At 38.5% G+C, this 16,877-nt stretch overlaps 2 long non-coding RNA genes across 2 annotated transcripts; both read left to right on the top strand.

Moving 5' to 3' along the window:
• Window positions 1–1,067: 1,067 nt before the first annotated feature.
• LOC146565481 (uncharacterized) lies at window positions 1,068–4,738 on the top strand. Its single transcript, XR_014894122.1, has 5 exons — window positions 1,068–1,367; window positions 1,796–2,279; window positions 2,446–2,562; window positions 2,679–2,782; window positions 2,885–4,738. It is a non-coding gene; the product is annotated as an uncharacterized LOC146565481 (long non-coding RNA).
• A 2,244-nt stretch (window positions 4,739–6,982) lies between these two features.
• Window positions 6,983–8,995, top strand: LOC146565480 (uncharacterized). The gene is made up of 5 exons (XR_014894121.1): window positions 6,983–7,276; window positions 7,705–8,188; window positions 8,355–8,471; window positions 8,588–8,691; window positions 8,796–8,995. It is a non-coding gene; the product is annotated as an uncharacterized LOC146565480 (long non-coding RNA).
• Window positions 8,996–16,877: the final 7,882 nt, after the last annotated feature.

Genomic DNA, 16,877 nt, shown 5'->3' with positions numbered 1-16,877 from the left:
TTATGTTTTCAAACAAAGCGTTAATTCCATTAAAAGTTATAGACTACTTTTGATTCTCACTGTATTACGGGACAAAGTGCGTCCCTTATTAGGGACGTGTACTTTTGTTTCGAAATACGGGACGATTCCGTATTTTAAGGGACGGTTGGCTACGGTGGCCCCTAGAGACAAAGCATGTATAAACTCTAAAACACTTACAAATTCCAAATAGCACGCACAAACTCCTCAACACATACAAAATCCAAAACACATGCAAACTCCAAAACACGTACAAACTCCAAAACACGTGCAAAATCCAAAACACGTGCAAAATCCAAAACACGTACAAAATCCAAGACACGTACAAGCTCCAAAACACATGCAAACTCCAAAACACATACAAAATCCAAAACACGTACAAAATACAAAACACGTGCAAAATACAAAACACGTGCAAAATACAAAACACGTACAAAATTCAAAACACGTACAAAATTCAAAACACATGCAAAATCCAAAACACGTACAAAATTCAAAACACGTGCAAACTCCAAAACACGTGCAAAATCCAAAACACATGCAAAATCCAAAACACGTACAAAATACAAAACACGTACAAAAGCAACTAGCAACTATGATAGTAACAGCTGGAAACGTGTCATACAACTTTTTTTGACAGAAATGAAGGAGAACATTTTTTTTTCATTTGTTTGTTTGTTTCTACAAGAGCTTTGTGTGATTTGATAAGTATCTGAGGCTGAGACCACAGGACAGTAAAACATGATTTTTGGGCTTCATTTCTGTACTGAACAGTCATTTAAGATTAGCTAGTAAATAACAATTAGCTAATGTTGTTCATGAGACTAAAGTCATATCACTTTGGTAATGTAAATATAATATGGCCAATATTATGGTTATTATATTAGTCATTATTAGGTATTACAGCAGTGAACATGAACTCTGTGTCAAATACTGAGCTTCAGTACAGATTCAAGTTGCAGTTATTAGTGTGAATGCTTGAAAAGCATTGCTAACGCTAGCTGCAATGCTAACGCTAGCTGCAATGCTAACGCTAGCTGCATTGCTAACACTAACTGAAGTGCTAATGCTAGCCGGAATGCTAGCGCTAGCAGCAATGCTAAGGCTAGTAACAGTCTAACAGTAGCCTTACATAAGTGGCAATACTTCAGTTAACTAGTTTGAATTGTAAAATGACTGCTGTATCAGTTGGTGTGCTATATTACTCTATAATTACCCTGCTGACTAGAAGTTCAGTGTATCATGTCGTGTGGGCTTTGTATTTCTGTTAGTCTGATAACACTGTACAGACAACTAACGTATTATTTCTCGTTTCTTTCAGGAACCTGACTGACACTGTGCTTTGCCTGGTAGGTGTGCACATACTGTAAGAGAAGTAGACCAAAATAAAAAAATAATATGACTAATATAAGCTGTAAAGTGATGGGTTCAAACTTTGTGCTAGACCTTTTAAACACAATTTTATAATAAATACACATAAGTGCAGCTTAACAATTGGGCTAAAATATTTTTTTCGTACATTTTTGTAGTCACACTACATGTGATTAATTAATGATTCACTCAATCATATTTGTATTTAAAAATATTATTGCTGAATTTAATTAAATATTTATTCTTTTAAAAAGTGCCCAATTATGCAACTTTTTGCACATGGCAGCCGACAACAGTTTAGCTTGAATATTTGTTTTGTCCTTTTGCAGTAGTCACATTTAGTTCATACAATTACCATGTGATATAATTTTAATAAAATTATTTTTTTTTCTTGTTTTTTGTTCAGAGTGTGTAGAAGAAGAAGAACAAGGACCAGATCTCCAGTCTTCTCTCTCACATCCCAACCCCCCAACCCCTCTATCCTCTGTCCTGCTCCACCTATTGTCTCTGCCTTCTTTCCATCTGTATTTCACTCTGTGGTTTGTGAGAAATTTTGCCAAACCAACAATCCTTTTGCGGTTTGATTTAAAGCCGTGTCTCTCCTGCTCTGTCTGTTCTCTCTGCTAAATTTTCTCTCTACCTGTTTTTCACTCTTGGCTTGCTGCTGAAAAACGCCAAGCGACACAGTCCTCCTGTGTCTTCTCCAATCTTCACATGTAAGATCCAACAGTGTGAGGCACATAGCAGCCAGAAACTGTAATGCCACAGAACAGAGAGGCTTCATCATCACCATCTTCATCACCGTACGATCAGAGCGTGAGACTTCACATCTGGAGCACAGGAGACATTCTGTGATAAGTCCTCCTTCTAGCTTGTCCCACAAGCAGCCGGTGAGATTTACTCACAACAAAAAGGGTTAATGACATAATTTCCATGAAAACATGTATTCATTCTTTGTGAAGTGTTTAAATTGTGTTTTCACTTGACCTTAGGAGTGTTAGAGTGTATTGTAATGTCTGTACTCAGGTGTTTCCCTCTGTGATCCATCCCCTTCAGAGCTGAGACACTCAGGACTGAACAGACGGCACAGTTTCTGTGACTGAGCCTCCAAAACACCTTCTTTGAAACCACTCATGATAGAAGGGCTTCATATTTGCAGCAGCACTACTACAGGTATTCAGTTTATTACAGGATGTGTTTGTTTCTTAGGACCAGCTCTGAGTGCACACTACCTAACATATACACCTTTCTGTTCATTACAAACCCACTACTCTGGATCATATGGCCAGTTGGCAGGAATGTTGCTGCAGGAAAACATCCCTGGAGATCACCATCATTGTCAGACTGACTGTGCCTCCTCTGTGCAGTGTCAAGATCCTCCCTAAATGAGTGTGTAAGTTAACATTTTCATTATTTTATTCCCTTTGACAAGACAAGTATCACTGATATTTACATTTACAACTACATATTCCTGTTTTCTACTCTTCTTTTAAAGTCCTCAGCTATCCTGCTTCTGTGCTGCTTGCCACACATCAAACACTGGCCGGATGACAGGGAGGATCCACTCTGAAGTCACTGGACATGATGAGGATCATATGGGACTTTATAGTTTCACAGAAACGATGTGCTCTGTGATTACAGGTTTTAAATGGACATAATGACTGCCTCTCTCTGATCAACAGGCTAAAGGATTGTTGTCATTGTTAGTGCTCTGTACAATGTATGCTTATTTAGTATTTCATCACAGAGCAAACCTTTTTTTCTTTAACATATTTTTATTTTTTTATTTGTGGGGATAGGTTAATTGATTAATCCAAATTGTCACTAGGTGTGAATGTGCGAGTCAATGTGAGTGTGAATGGTTGTCTGTCCCTGTGTGTTGGCCCTGTGACAGACTGGCGACCTGTCCAGGGTGTACCCCGCCTTTCGCCCTATGACAGCTGGGATAGGCTCCAGCGCCCCCCGCGACCCTGGAAAGGATAAGCGGAAGCGAATGGATGGATGGATGGATATTTTTATTTTGTTCTAATGTTGAATTAACTGTGGGGATTTTTTTTAAGTGGGCACTCGGGATGTCATATGACCAGAAATGTGGTAACTGGAATTCAACAGTATGGAAGAAAAAATCTGCTAAGAACAAAACACACACAAAACCCCCCAAGAAAATTCAAATTCATTCCATGTAATCCAATCTAAAACATTTTAAACTGCTGAACAGCAACACAAACAGCGTTAAAAAACAGTGTTAACAGAATGATTATGATGAGTTTGTACCAAAGTTTCAGGTCACATGGCACACCTAGTGTGTAGTGTGGGGTATCAGCTGGTAAGTATAGGTTTTTTTTTTCATATTTGTGTCCTTAGAGTTCAGATAGATAAAGCCTTGTGTATAATAATTAGTCATAAGCACAACTCAAAGTCAGGGACTAACTAATTTTGGGACTTTGTGTCTGAGCCCAGGTTAAAACAATGTGTAAAAAAGCATTTAGTGGCATGGCTGAACAATGCTGTATTGATACTTATTTATCCATGTTCACAAAAAGGACTAATGTGTTTATTTGATTATTTGCATGTGTTAAACTGTGTCACCACCTTACGCTTTCATTTGACTTTACTCAAAAATCTCTATACAGTTCTCTTTTACCACTGTGTGGACTCTGTTTACATTAAAACATAAAGAAGAATGAGTAATAAAAAGATGTGTAGACAGATTAAGTAGACCGATAGAAACAGCTGTTCAGCCATGTTCTAAGAAACCAACACAATTTAAAGGTTCAGGATTGTGGTTTTAAAAGTTGAATTTTCATGTATTTCATATCTTGCTTATTATTTTTTATTTAGTTATTTAATTTAGTTATTTTTATTTATTCTACTAGTCCTTTTCAGAAAGAAGCTGTAAAATATGACTTAAGATTTTTATGTTATTTTCTATGACATACAAAACAAATTGATGTATATAATACTATTAAACATGATATACACATGTGTATATGTCTGAAAAACATTATGCTGTATATTAAAGTTTGTATTTTCTCCAGAATTTTTGTTCATCTTTTAAGTTCATTTCAATTAGAAGAATTTGAACTTTTAATATTCATTCAGAGGTTTTCTGACTCTAAATTTTCTTTTGTCATTACTCATCTTTTTATTATTTACATTTTAAACATGTTTAGCTTTTTTCCAACTTCTTCTGTGTGAACATCAGCTTTCAAAAGTTCTGCACTTTTGTTTTCAGGTGAAAATTTCTGTATTTTCCAGCTCATTCAGAATTTTTAACTTAACATTCAGCAATTAATTCATTTCAGTGCATACATTCAGATTCAAGCATTCACACTGCAGTTTCTTCAGAAAATGCACTTTCTAGTTAGTGTGAATGCTTGAAAAGCATTCACAGCATTGTTGTTGTAATCTTTATTATTATTATTAGTGTGAATGCTTGAAAAGCATTCACAGTATTGTTCTTCTAATCTTTATTATTAGTGTGAATGCTTGAAAAGCATTCACAGTATTGTTATTCGAATCTTTATTATTATATATTCCGTACGTTTTTTGGCATCTAACTCCTTCAAAACCGTTCAACTTAGAAAAACCATTCAAACATCGTTAGATTCCTATTATTTTGGACATGACTGCTTCTATTTTTCTCATTTTTAACATTTATATTTTTAATTTTATTCAACTTTATTCAACAAAAATTTCCCATGTATTTCAATGGGGAGACCCTTCAAATTCTCATTCAACTTACTCATTTTTAAACTCTTACTACTTCCACATACATTGACATAGAGCCACCATTCAAACTTTAAAACGAAGACAAGACATTCAACTATTCAACTTGTATTTATCTTTTCAATATCTATTATACTTTTTCTTCAGTTCCAGTTTAAGTTTCATGATGTTTTTTCACCCGTTTCAGAGTTTATAATGGGTGTGTATGGGACGGAATGTTGGGGCTAGAGTGAGACAGCTCAACTGCTAGAGTGAGAGGAGCAAAAAAATTAATCTTAAAATCTTTTTTTAAACTGCTGCTGTGTCCGCAGCGTTTGCTCTACAGGTATGATTTTACCCTCAAAACGTAGCCATCGCTGTCCTCTTTCATCCAATGTGTTTACTATTGTACTAGGTGTTATGGTTCTTTCATAAATGTCACCAATGCGCAGCCTCCTCCCTCCAACTCTTCCATAGACTCTAATGTTAAAATGGCTCAGAAGGTTCGTTTGAAAATCAGAAGAGCATGGTGTCTTTACACTGTCACCACGTCCATATAATAAACTCCACAGGCATGAAAACTGAGAATTCAGTAGACTAGAAGCTGCTGTCGCTCACGGTGAAAGAATTTCGTCAATACGACTTGTACTTTTCATATGGGAACGATTTGTTTCGGCCTGACTTTTCTGTTCATTTTAAGCAGCAAAAGTGAGGTGCATGTCTGTGTCATGTGTATGGAGCCATTGTCACTATAGCAACCAGGCTCACAACTGCCTGCTTAACGAGCTCTCTCTCACTCTGCCAAGGTTAAACCTAAAAATGTTAGATTGTAGTAAGATTAACTTTTTCAAAAGTACAATAAGACAGATTTGACAGGGTTTTGCCACAGATTAATAGTTTTTCAGTAGTTAGTATATGCCAACTAAGTAGAGCATTGTGATTGGCACAAAGGTTTTTCAGATCTGGGCAGTTGGAGTCAGTTGATGACTTCAAAATCATCCTTTCTGACTGGATAATTAAAGCTCTCAGCATCTATCGGTCTGTAGTTAATTTTCCCACCTTTTAACTAATGTTTAACTAATCTAATCTCATTTAATGTCTTTGTTTATAGTCTGTATAGTTTATCTCCCCACGAATACACTCAAAGTAGTCTTAAAATAAAACCCACAAAACAGTTCAAGATTTAATACTTTTTATTTGCTCATTTAATGCCAGTTGCCCTGTTTTTCTGTATGTCACTCATTCGCTTATACTTGGGCAAAAAGGACCAATTTGTACACTAGTATAGTGTATTTTTTCCCTGTATCTCTCTATGTCTGTCACACACAGAGACCAACACACAGACATGTATATGCTCATTATTGCTGTTCAAACTGATGGTCAAATTTCCTCATCTGTTTTTAACCTATCACTGGACCAACTGTCGTCATTCCGCTTTGCTCTCTGCTGTGCTCTGTACAGTACACTCAGTACTGCAGTGTTTTATTTTTATGATGGAAAAAATACATGTTTGACATTTAAACTCACATATCAAGTCCAACAGAGTTAAAAACAATTCAAAGAAGAAAGAAAGAAAAAAGAATAACCTTCGCTATCATTTATATACGTTTATTACGTTTTGCTGTTAGCAGCAGTGCTAACGCTAGCTTCAATGCTAATGCTAGCAACAATGCTAACGCTAGCTATAGTGCTAACACTAGCCTTAGCAGTTGTTAACTGACAAAAATAATATTCCTGTGATATTTCTTGCCGGTCAGTGAGACAAAAGTAAGAAATTAGCTTTATTATTGCCATTGTGGCTCAGTTTTAACAGTAAGAGTGCTAGCGCTAGCTGCAATGCTAACGCTAGCTGCAATGCTAACGCTAGCTGCATTGCTAACACTAACTGAAGTGCTAATGCTAGCCGGAATGCTAGCGCTAGCAGCAATGCTAAGGCTAGTAACAGTCTAACAGTAGCCTTACATAAGTGGCAATACTTCAGTTAACTAGTTTGAATTGTAAAATGACTGCTGTATCAGTTGGTGTGCTATATTACTCTATAATTACCCTGCTGACTAGAAGTTCAGTGTATCATGTCGTGTGGGCTTTGTATTTCTGTTAGTCTGATAACACTGTACAGACAACTAACGTATTATTTCTCGTTTCTTTCAGGAACCTGACTGACACTGTGCTTTGCCTGGTAGGTGTGCACATACTGTAAGAGAAGTAGACCAAAATAAAAAAATAATATGACTAATATAAGCTGTAAAGTGATGGGTTCAAACTTTGTGCTAGACCTTTTAAACACAATTTTATAATAAATACACATAAGTGCAGCTTAACAATTGGGCTAAAATATTTTTTTCGTACATTTTTGTAGTCACACTACATGTGATTAATTAATGATTCACTCAATCATATTTGTATTTAAAAATATTATTGCTGAATTTAATTAAATATTTATTCTTTTAAAAAGTGCCCAATTATGCAACTTTTTGCACATGGCAGCCGACAACAGTTTAGCTTGAATATTTGTTTTGTCCTTTTGCAGTAGTCACATTTAGTTCATACAATTACCATGTGATATAATTTTAATAAAATTATTTTTTTTTCTTGTTTTTTGTTCAGAGTGTGTAGAAGAAGAAGAACAAGGACCAGATCTCCAGTCTTCTCTCTCACATCCCAACCCCCCAACCCCTCTATCCTCTGTCCTGCTCCACCTATTGTCTCTGCCTTCTTTCCATCTGTATTTCACTCTGTGGTTTGTGAGAAATTTTGCCAAACCAACAATCCTTTTGCGGTTTGATTTAAAGCCGTGTCTCTCCTGCTCTGTCTGTTCTCTCTGCTAAATTTTCTCTCTACCTGTTTTTCACTCTTGGCTTGCTGCTGAAAAACGCCAAGCGACACAGTCCTCCTGTGTCTTCTCCAATCTTCACATGTAAGATCCAACAGTGTGAGGCACATAGCAGCCAGAAACTGTAATGCCACAGAACAGAGAGGCTTCATCATCACCATCTTCATCACCGTACGATCAGAGCGTGAGACTTCACATCTGGAGCACAGGAGACATTCTGTGATAAGTCCTCCTTCTAGCTTGTCCCACAAGCAGCCGGTGAGATTTACTCACAACAAAAAGGGTTAATGACATAATTTCCATGAAAACATGTGTTCATTCTTTGTAAACTGTTTAAATTGTGTTTTCACTTGACCTTAGGAGTGTTAGAGTGTATTGTAATGTCTGTACTCAGGTGTTTCCCTCTGTGATCCATCCCCTTCAGAGCTGAGACACTCAGGACTGAACAGACGGCACAGTTTCTGTGACTGAGCCTCCAAAACACCTTCTTTGAAACCACTCATGATAGAAGGGCTTTATATTTGCAGCAGCACTACTACAGGTATTCAGTTTATTACAGGATGTGTTTGTTTCTTAGGACCAGCTCTGAGTGCACACTACCTAACATATACACCTTTCTGTTCACTACAAACCAACTACTCTGGATCATACGGCCAGTTGGCAGGAATGTTGCTGCAGGAAAACATCCCTGGAGATCACCATCATTGTCAGACTGACTGTGCCTCCTCTGTGCAGTGTCAAGATCCTCCCTAAATGAGTGTGTAAGTTAACATTTTCATTATTTTATTCCCTTTGACAAGACAAGTATCACTGATATTTACATTTACAACTACATATGTTGCTGTTTTCTGCTCTTCTTTTAAAGTTCTCAGCTATCCTGCTTCTGTGCTGCTTGCCACACATCAAACTCTGGCCGGATGACAGGAAGGATCCACTCTGAAGTCACTGGACATTATGAGGATCATATGGGACTTCATAGTTTCACAGTAACATTGTGCTCTGTGATTACAGGTTTTAAATGGATACAATGACTGCCTCTCTCTGATCAACAGGCTAAAGGATTGTTTTCATTGTTAGTGCTCTGTACAATGTATGCTTATTTAGTATTTCATCACAGAGCAAACCTTTATTTATTTAACATATTTTTATTTTGTTTTAATGTTGAATTAACTGTAGGGATTTTTTTAAGTGGGCACTCGGGATGTCATATGACCAGAAATGTGGTAACTGGAATTCAACAGTATGGAAGAAAAAATCTGCTAAGAACAAAACACACACAAAACCCCCCAAGAAAATTCAAATTCATTCCATGTAATCCAATCTAAAACATTTTAAACTGCTGAACAGCAACACAAACAGTGTTAAAAAACAGTGTTAACAGAATGATTATGATGAGTTTGTACCAAAGTTTCAGGTCACATGGCACACCTAGTGTGTAGTGTGGGGTATCAGCTGGTAAGTATAGGTTTTTTCATATTTGTGTCCTTAGAGTTCAGATAGATAAAGCCTTGTGTATAATAATTAGTCATAAGCACAACTCAAAGTCAGGGACTAACTAAATTTGGGACTTTGTGTCTGAGCCCAGGTTAAAACACTGTGTAAAAAAGCATTTAGCGGCATGGCTGAACAATGCTGTAAACTATTGATACTTATTTATCCATGTTCACAAAAAGGACTAATGTTTTTATTTGATTATTTGCATGTGTTAAACTGTGTCACCACCTTACGCTTTCATTTGAGTTTACTCAAAAGTCTCTATACAGTTCTCTTTTACCACTGTGTGGACTCTGTTTACATTAAAACATAAAAAAGAATGAGTAATAAAGAGATGTGTAGACAGATCAGTAGATTAAGTAGACCAATAGAAACAGTTGTTCAGCCATGTTCTAAGAAACCAACACAGTTTAAAGGTTCAGGATTGTGGTTTTAAAAGTGGAATTTTCATGTATTTCATATGTTGCTTATTATTTTTATTTACTTATTTAATTTAGTTATTTTTATTTATTCTACTAGTCCTTTTCAGAAAGAAGCTGTAAAATATGACTTAAGATTTTTATGTTATTTTCTATGACATACAAAACAAATTGATGTATATAATACCGGTACTATTAAACATGATATACATATGTGTATATGTCTGAAAAACATTATGCTGTATATGAAAGTTTGTATTTTCTCCAGAATGTTTGTTCATCTTTTCAGTTCAATTTAACAAATTTGTTTTTACATTTATTTTTATTATTTTTTTATGAATTAGAGATTTATAAAACATAATTCCACTCTTTAAGTGATTAGAAGAATATGAACTTTTGTTATTCATTCAGAGGTTTGCTGACTACATTTTCTTTTTGTCATTACTCATCTTTTTCTAATTAAAATTTTAAACATTTTCAGTTATTTTCCAACTTCTTCTGTGTGAACATCAGCTTTCAAAAGTTCAGCACTTTTGTTTTCAGGTTAAAAATTCTTTATTTTCCAGCTAATTCAACATTTTTAGCTTAATATTCAGCAATTAATTCATTTCAGTGCATACATTCAGATTCAAGCATTCACACTGCAGTTTCTTCAGAAAATGCACTTTCTAGTTATATTTGTGTGGATGCCTTAATAGGCATCCACACTATTGAGTTCCTGTTTCTCTTTATTCTTTATTATTCCGGGTGTTTCCGTACACTTTTCGCCGTGGATCTACTTCCACAATTTTTGTGCTATTTTCACCGTTCAAACTCTAAACTGTTCTGCTCTTTCTGCTTATGCCGGCTATGACTTTTGGTGTTTATTACTATTATACTTTTTAAAATATTACACTTTTTTCCTTTAATTTGTCCCATTGAAATGAATGGGAAACTTCCACAATTCTGCTAAAACTTTCTTGTCTTTGAAACTTAACTACTGCCTCATACTTTCACCTAGAAACTCCATTCAAACTTTAAAACGTTCTCAAATGATTGGGCTATTCCTGTATGATTCAGCTTTTTCAGATCTTCTACTGTTTTCATCTTATCTCTCTTTAAGTCTTCAGTTGCAAAATTGTGATTTTTCAGAAAATACATGCGTTGCTATGGTTGCTATGCAATTAACTCAGAGGGGACAGTGAAACTGTTTGAATTTTCTCTTCATGTCCAAACAACTTCTTGCTACTCGCTCAATTTCCACTCAAGCCCCACAGATTATACACCAAAACGTAGGTATTTTTGCTGGCTTTCAGAAAATGTCCCTATCATTGTTGTGGGACTCATAGTTATTTTGCAAATCTCCTCAGAGTAACACAAAGTCAGAAAACTCTCCATATAAACTCGATGGAGAGTTTGTTCAAAATCACCGCTGGATTTCTCTAATGAGAGGCATTTTCAAATTGTCATATCTCCTTAACGAAGCGAAGTTAAGACATGAGGCATGTAGATGGCTAAAACTCTTTCTGGACTTATGACTTTACCTGATTTTTTTATAACCCGCTTAACTAGTTCTTCCATACATATTTCCACAAAAAATCTGTATTTTTCTTTGTTTTGAGGCAATTCATCCTTTGCTGCCAAAGGGTGTTTTTTGAATTGATTTTGCATGCTGGCTTCATGTTGAGCAGAGGAATTCTTTGGGGTTACATTATTTTCCAAAGAGGTTCCTGCTTTATCTACAGCCTGCGTGGTGTCACGGTTTTTCTTGTCTATTAGAGTTCTGGGCTCGTCAGTTGTATCAATGATATTTGTGGCAACATTTTCTGCTGTGTTGTTCATGTTGTCTGTTGTTTTCTGTTGTTCAGGAGCTGTCTGTGTCTCCTTTGAGGCCACTGATGTTGAACAAATCCCTTGTTTTCTGTAGAATCACAGCCTGAATTTGATCTGCCAGCGATGCATTATCCTCTGAGTTTTCAGGTCTTTCCGTGGTATTTTGGACATTAGTGATAAGTGTGGCACCAGCGGAATTTTCTGCTGTGCTGTTCACGTTGACTGTTGCTTTCTGTACAATAACAACTGGCACACAGATTAGATTTTCCATGATGCGGTCAACTGTGTTAGAGGTCTGTGCACGTTCAGGAGCTGTTTCTGTCTCCTTTAAGGCCACTGTTGTTGTGCTATTTTCTGGGATGTTTAACAAATCCATTTCTTTCTGTAGAATCACAGCCTGAATTTGATCTGCCAGCGATGCATTATCCTCTGAGTTTTCAGGTCTTTCCGTGGTATTTTGGACATTAGTGATAAGTGTGGCACCAGCGGAATTTTCTGCTGTGCTGTTCACGTTGACTGTTGCTTTCTGTACAATAGCAACTGGCACACAGATTAGATTTTCCATGATGCGGTCAACTGTGTTAGAGGTCTGTGCACGTTCAGGAGCTGTTTCTGTCTCCTTTAAGGCCACTGTTGTTGTGCTATTTTCTGGGATGTTTAACAAATCCATTTCTTTCTGTAGAATCACAGCCTGAATTTGATCTGCCAGCGATGCATAATCCTGTATAACTGAAGAAATCGACTTTCTCCCTGGAAGGGCAGGAAAAGTCTCCTGTATCGGTTACCTGTGTCCTCTGGGCTTTGCTGCATGTATTTAGTGATTTCATGCGAACACGAGGATCAATTATTGTCCTGTGAAGGTCTCTGTAGCTTACAAAGAAAAATGAATTAAAGAGACACACACACACACACACAGAGGCAGCTAGACGAGGTAAAAACACTCCTGACTTCCTCTGTGATTTGTGGACAGCTGCAGTGAAGAGCAGCGCTGTGTCTGATCAGACCACCTCAGTCGAGTTCAACACAAGTCCAGATCTGGAGTCGAGTATGAAGACCGAATGTATGAATCTCTACATGGCACCTCTCAGCGGTGCCTTGTAGAGATTTCTCAGTGGGGCTATTTTCCTGCTTTTTGATTGGACTGAACATGCTGAATGTTCACAAACTGTTTGTTTAGTCTGCTGCACAAATATCAGTAGCAGCTTCCACCCTAATAAAGACATGCAGAGACTCTGCTCTGATTCCAGTCATCTACAAACATGGGGCAAAGCAAGTTGTGGCTTATAGCAGAGCTTAGCATGAAGAAGGAAATGTGATCAGACCTGTTTGTGTTTCTGTGTCCAGGTGACCCTCAGCAGCTGTCAGGTATGCTCAAGTATCACCTGGGTGAGAGCATGCTGTTGAGCGGTGGCGTCTCTTCTCACACCAGATTCCAAACTCTGCAGGGGGAGAAGCAAGATGATCAGCCGGAGGCAGTAATGCTGCCAAGTGGGGGGACGAGAAGAAGAAAAGCAGAGGTTCTCTAGAGAGGGTCAAAGGTCATGTGTTAAATCCTCTGCTGCGTTGCCATGAGAGGATCTGAAAGTGATTTTCTGGTGTCATTCATGTCTGGAGAAAAAGAAATGTGTGTGAAAACTTTTTAAATTGTTCCTTTTTTTGTTTAATCAAACCAATGTTGGTGTGTGTGTGTGTGTGTGTGTGTGTGTGTGTGTGTGTGTGTGTGTGTGTGTGTGTGTGTGTGTGTGTGTGTGTGTGTGTGTGTGTGTGTGTGTGTGTGTGAGAACAGGTCACATGACAGCACAGCATTTTCTACCCACAGTTTGAACTGAGTAAGAAATAACAAATGTATTTATTCAACTTATAGACAATAAAAAAACAGAAATCAGTGTAAAATTTAATAACTTTTATTGATGTTAACTTTTTTAAAAGTTATTAAAAAGAAAACCCCAACAGAAAAACCCCTCTGAGCAAGCACTTGGCGACAGTGGGGAAGAAAAACTCCCTTTTAAGAGGAAGAAACTTCCGGCAGAACCAGGCTCAGTGAGGGGACAGCCATCTGCCGCGACCGTTCCAAGGGGTTATCACAATTTTTTCTACAGTGCATCAGGGGCGATCGTGGCTCAAGACACTTCACCCTACGCCTACTGGTGGTGGTCAGAGGGCCCGGCGGCGCCAGTGTCCGGCAGCCTCGCCTCTGTCAGTGCGCCCCAGGGCGGCTGTGGCTACAACGTAGCTTGCCATCACCAGTGTGTGAATGTGTGTGTGAATGGGTGGATGACTGGACGTGTGAAGCGCTTTGGGGTCCTTAGGGACTAGGAAAGCGCTACACAAATACAGGCCATTTACCATTTTACAGTGCATCAACCTTGTTTTGTCTCCTGGTGAAACAAAACAGTCGGCCTATAGATGAGAAAAACCGACGTATGCAACTTGGCTTCTTCGAGAGTTTGGCTGCCTCTTCTGTGAAAATTTTAACAATCGTATTGTCGACTGTTGGTTCATTTAATTCCATGTTTCGCAGAACTACTTCTGCCTCTTGCCACTGTTTACACAGGGCTTTGAAAATCACCTTCTCAAAGTTTTTGAACTTCCTTAAGGGGATTTGATCAATTTCATCCCCGATCTTAGCCCAGATCTTTTTGCTAAGCCTCTTGTAGATGGCTAAAACTCTTTCTGGACTTATGACTTTACCTGATTTTTTTATAACCCGCTTAACTAGTTCTTCCATACATATTTCCACAAAAAATCTGTATTTTTCTTTGTTTTGAGGCAATTCATCCTTTGCTGCCAAAGGGTGTTTTTTGAATTGATTTTGCATGCTGGCTTCATGTTGAGCAGAGGAATTCTTTGGGGTTACATTATTTTCCAAAGAGGTTCCTGCTTTATCTACAGCCTGCGTGGTGTCACGGTTTTTCTTGTCTATTAGAGTTCTGGGCTCGTCAGTTGTATCAATGATATTTGTGGCAACATTTTCTGCTGTGTTGTTCATGTTGTCTGTTGTTTTCTGTTGTTCAGGAGCTGTCTGTGTCTCCTTTGAGGCCACTGATGTTGAACAAATCCCTTGTTTTCTGTAGAATCACAGCCTGAATTTGATCTGCCAGCGATGCATTATCCTCTGAGTTTTCAGGTCTTTCCGTGGTATTTTGGACATTAGTGATAAGTGTGGCACCAGCGGAATTTTCTGCTGTGCTGTTCACGTTGACTGTTGCTTTCTGTACAATAACAACTGGCACACAGATTAGATTTTCCATGATGCGGTCAACTGTGTTAGAGGTCTGTGCACGTTCAGGAGCTGTTTCTGTCTCCTTTAAGGCCACTGTTGTTGTGCTATTTTCTGGGATGTTTAACAAATCCATTTCTTTCTGTAGAATCACAGCCTGAATTTGATCTGCCAGCGATGCATAATCCTGTATAACTGAAGAAATCGACTTTCTCCCTGGAAGGGCAGGAAAAGTCTCCTGTATCGGTTACCTGTGTCCTCTGGGCTTTGCTGCATGTATTTAGTGATTTCATGCGAACACGAGGATCAATTATTGTCCTGTGAAGGTCTCTGTAGCTTACAAAGAAAAATGAATTAAAGAGACACACACACACACACACAGAGGCAGCTAGACGAGGTAAAAACACTCCTGACTTCCTCTGTGATTTGTGGACAGCTGCAGTGAAGAGCAGCGCTGTGTCTGATCAGACCACCTCAGTCGAGTTCAACACAAGTCCAGATCTGGAGTCGAGTATGAAGACCGAATGTATGAATCTCTACATGGCACCTCTCAGCGGTGCCTTGTAGAGATTTCTCAGTGGGGCTATTTTCCTGCTTTTTGATTGGACTGAACATGCTGAATGTTCACAAACTGTTTGTTTAGTCTGCTGCACAAATATCAGTAGCAGCTTCCACCCTAATAAAGACATGCAGAGACTCTGCTCTGATTCCAGTCATCTACAAACATGGGGCAAAGCAAGTTGTGGCTTATAGCAGAGCTTAGCATGAAGAAGGAAATGTGATCAGACCTGTTTGTGTTTCTGTGTCCAGGTGACCCTCAGCAGCTGTCAGGTATGCTCAAGTATCACCTGGGTGAGAGCATGCTGTTGAGCGGTGGCGTCTCTTCTCACACCAGATTCCAAACTCTGCAGGGGGAGAAGCAAGATGATCAGCCGGAGGCAGTAATGCTGCCAAGTGGGGGGACGAGAAGAAGAAAAGCAGAGGTTCTCTAGAGAGGGTCAAAGGTCATGTGTTAAATCCTCTGCTGCATTGCCATGAGAGGATCTGAAAGTGATTTTCTGGTGTCATTCATGTCTGGAGAAAAAGAAATGTGTGTGAAAACTTTTTAAATTGTTCCTTTTTTTGTTTAATCAAACCAATGTTGGTGTGTGTGTGTGTGTGTGTGTGTGTGTGTGTGTGTGTGTGTGTGTGTGTGTGTGTGTGTGTGTGAACAGGTCACATGACAGCACAGCATTTTCTACCCACAGTTTGAACTGAGTAAGAAATAACAAATGTATTTATTCAACTTATAGACAATAAAAAAACAGAAATCAGTGTAAAATTTAATAACTTTTATTGATGTTAACTTTTTTAAAAGTTATTAAAAAGAAAACCCCAACAGAAAAACCCCTCTGAGCAAGCACTTGGCGACAGTGGGGAAGAAAAACTCCCTTTTAAGAGGAAGAAACTTCCGGCAGAACCAGGCTCAGTGAGGGGACAGCCATCTGCCGCGACCGTTCCAAGGGGTTATCACAATTTTTTCTACAGTGCATCAGGGGCGATCGTGGCTCAAGACACTTCACCCTACGCCTACTGGTGGTGGTCAGAGGGCCCGGCGGCGCCAGTGTCCGGCAGCCTCGCCTCTGTCAGTGCGCCCCAGGGCGGCTGTGGCTACAACGTAGCTTGCCATCACCAGTGTGTGAATGTGTGTGTGAATGGGTGGATGACTGGACGTGTGAAGCGCTTTGGGGTCCTTAGGGACTAGGAAAGCGCTACACAAATACAGGCCATTTACCATTTTACAGTGCATCAACCTTGTTTTGTCTCCTGGTGAAACAAAACAGTCGGCCTATAGATGAGAAAAACCGACGTATGCAACTTGGCTTCTTCGAGAGTTTGGCTGCCTCTTCTGTGAAAATTTTAACAATCGTATTGTCGACTGTTGGTTCATTTAATTCCATGTTTCGCAGAACTACTTCTGCCTCTTGCCACTGTTTACACAGGGCTTTGAAAATCACCTTCT

Source organism: Mchenga conophoros, linkage group LG10, assembly GCF_057382185.1.
Source record: "Mchenga conophoros isolate Kocher_MC1m ecotype Shallow Benthic linkage group LG10, M_conophoros_male_GT1.1, whole genome shotgun sequence".
NCBI classification, from domain to species: domain Eukaryota; kingdom Metazoa; phylum Chordata; class Actinopteri; order Cichliformes; family Cichlidae; genus Mchenga; species Mchenga conophoros.
The sequence above is the reverse complement of the archived record's forward strand: the minus strand, read 5'-3'. Positions and strand labels throughout refer to the sequence as shown.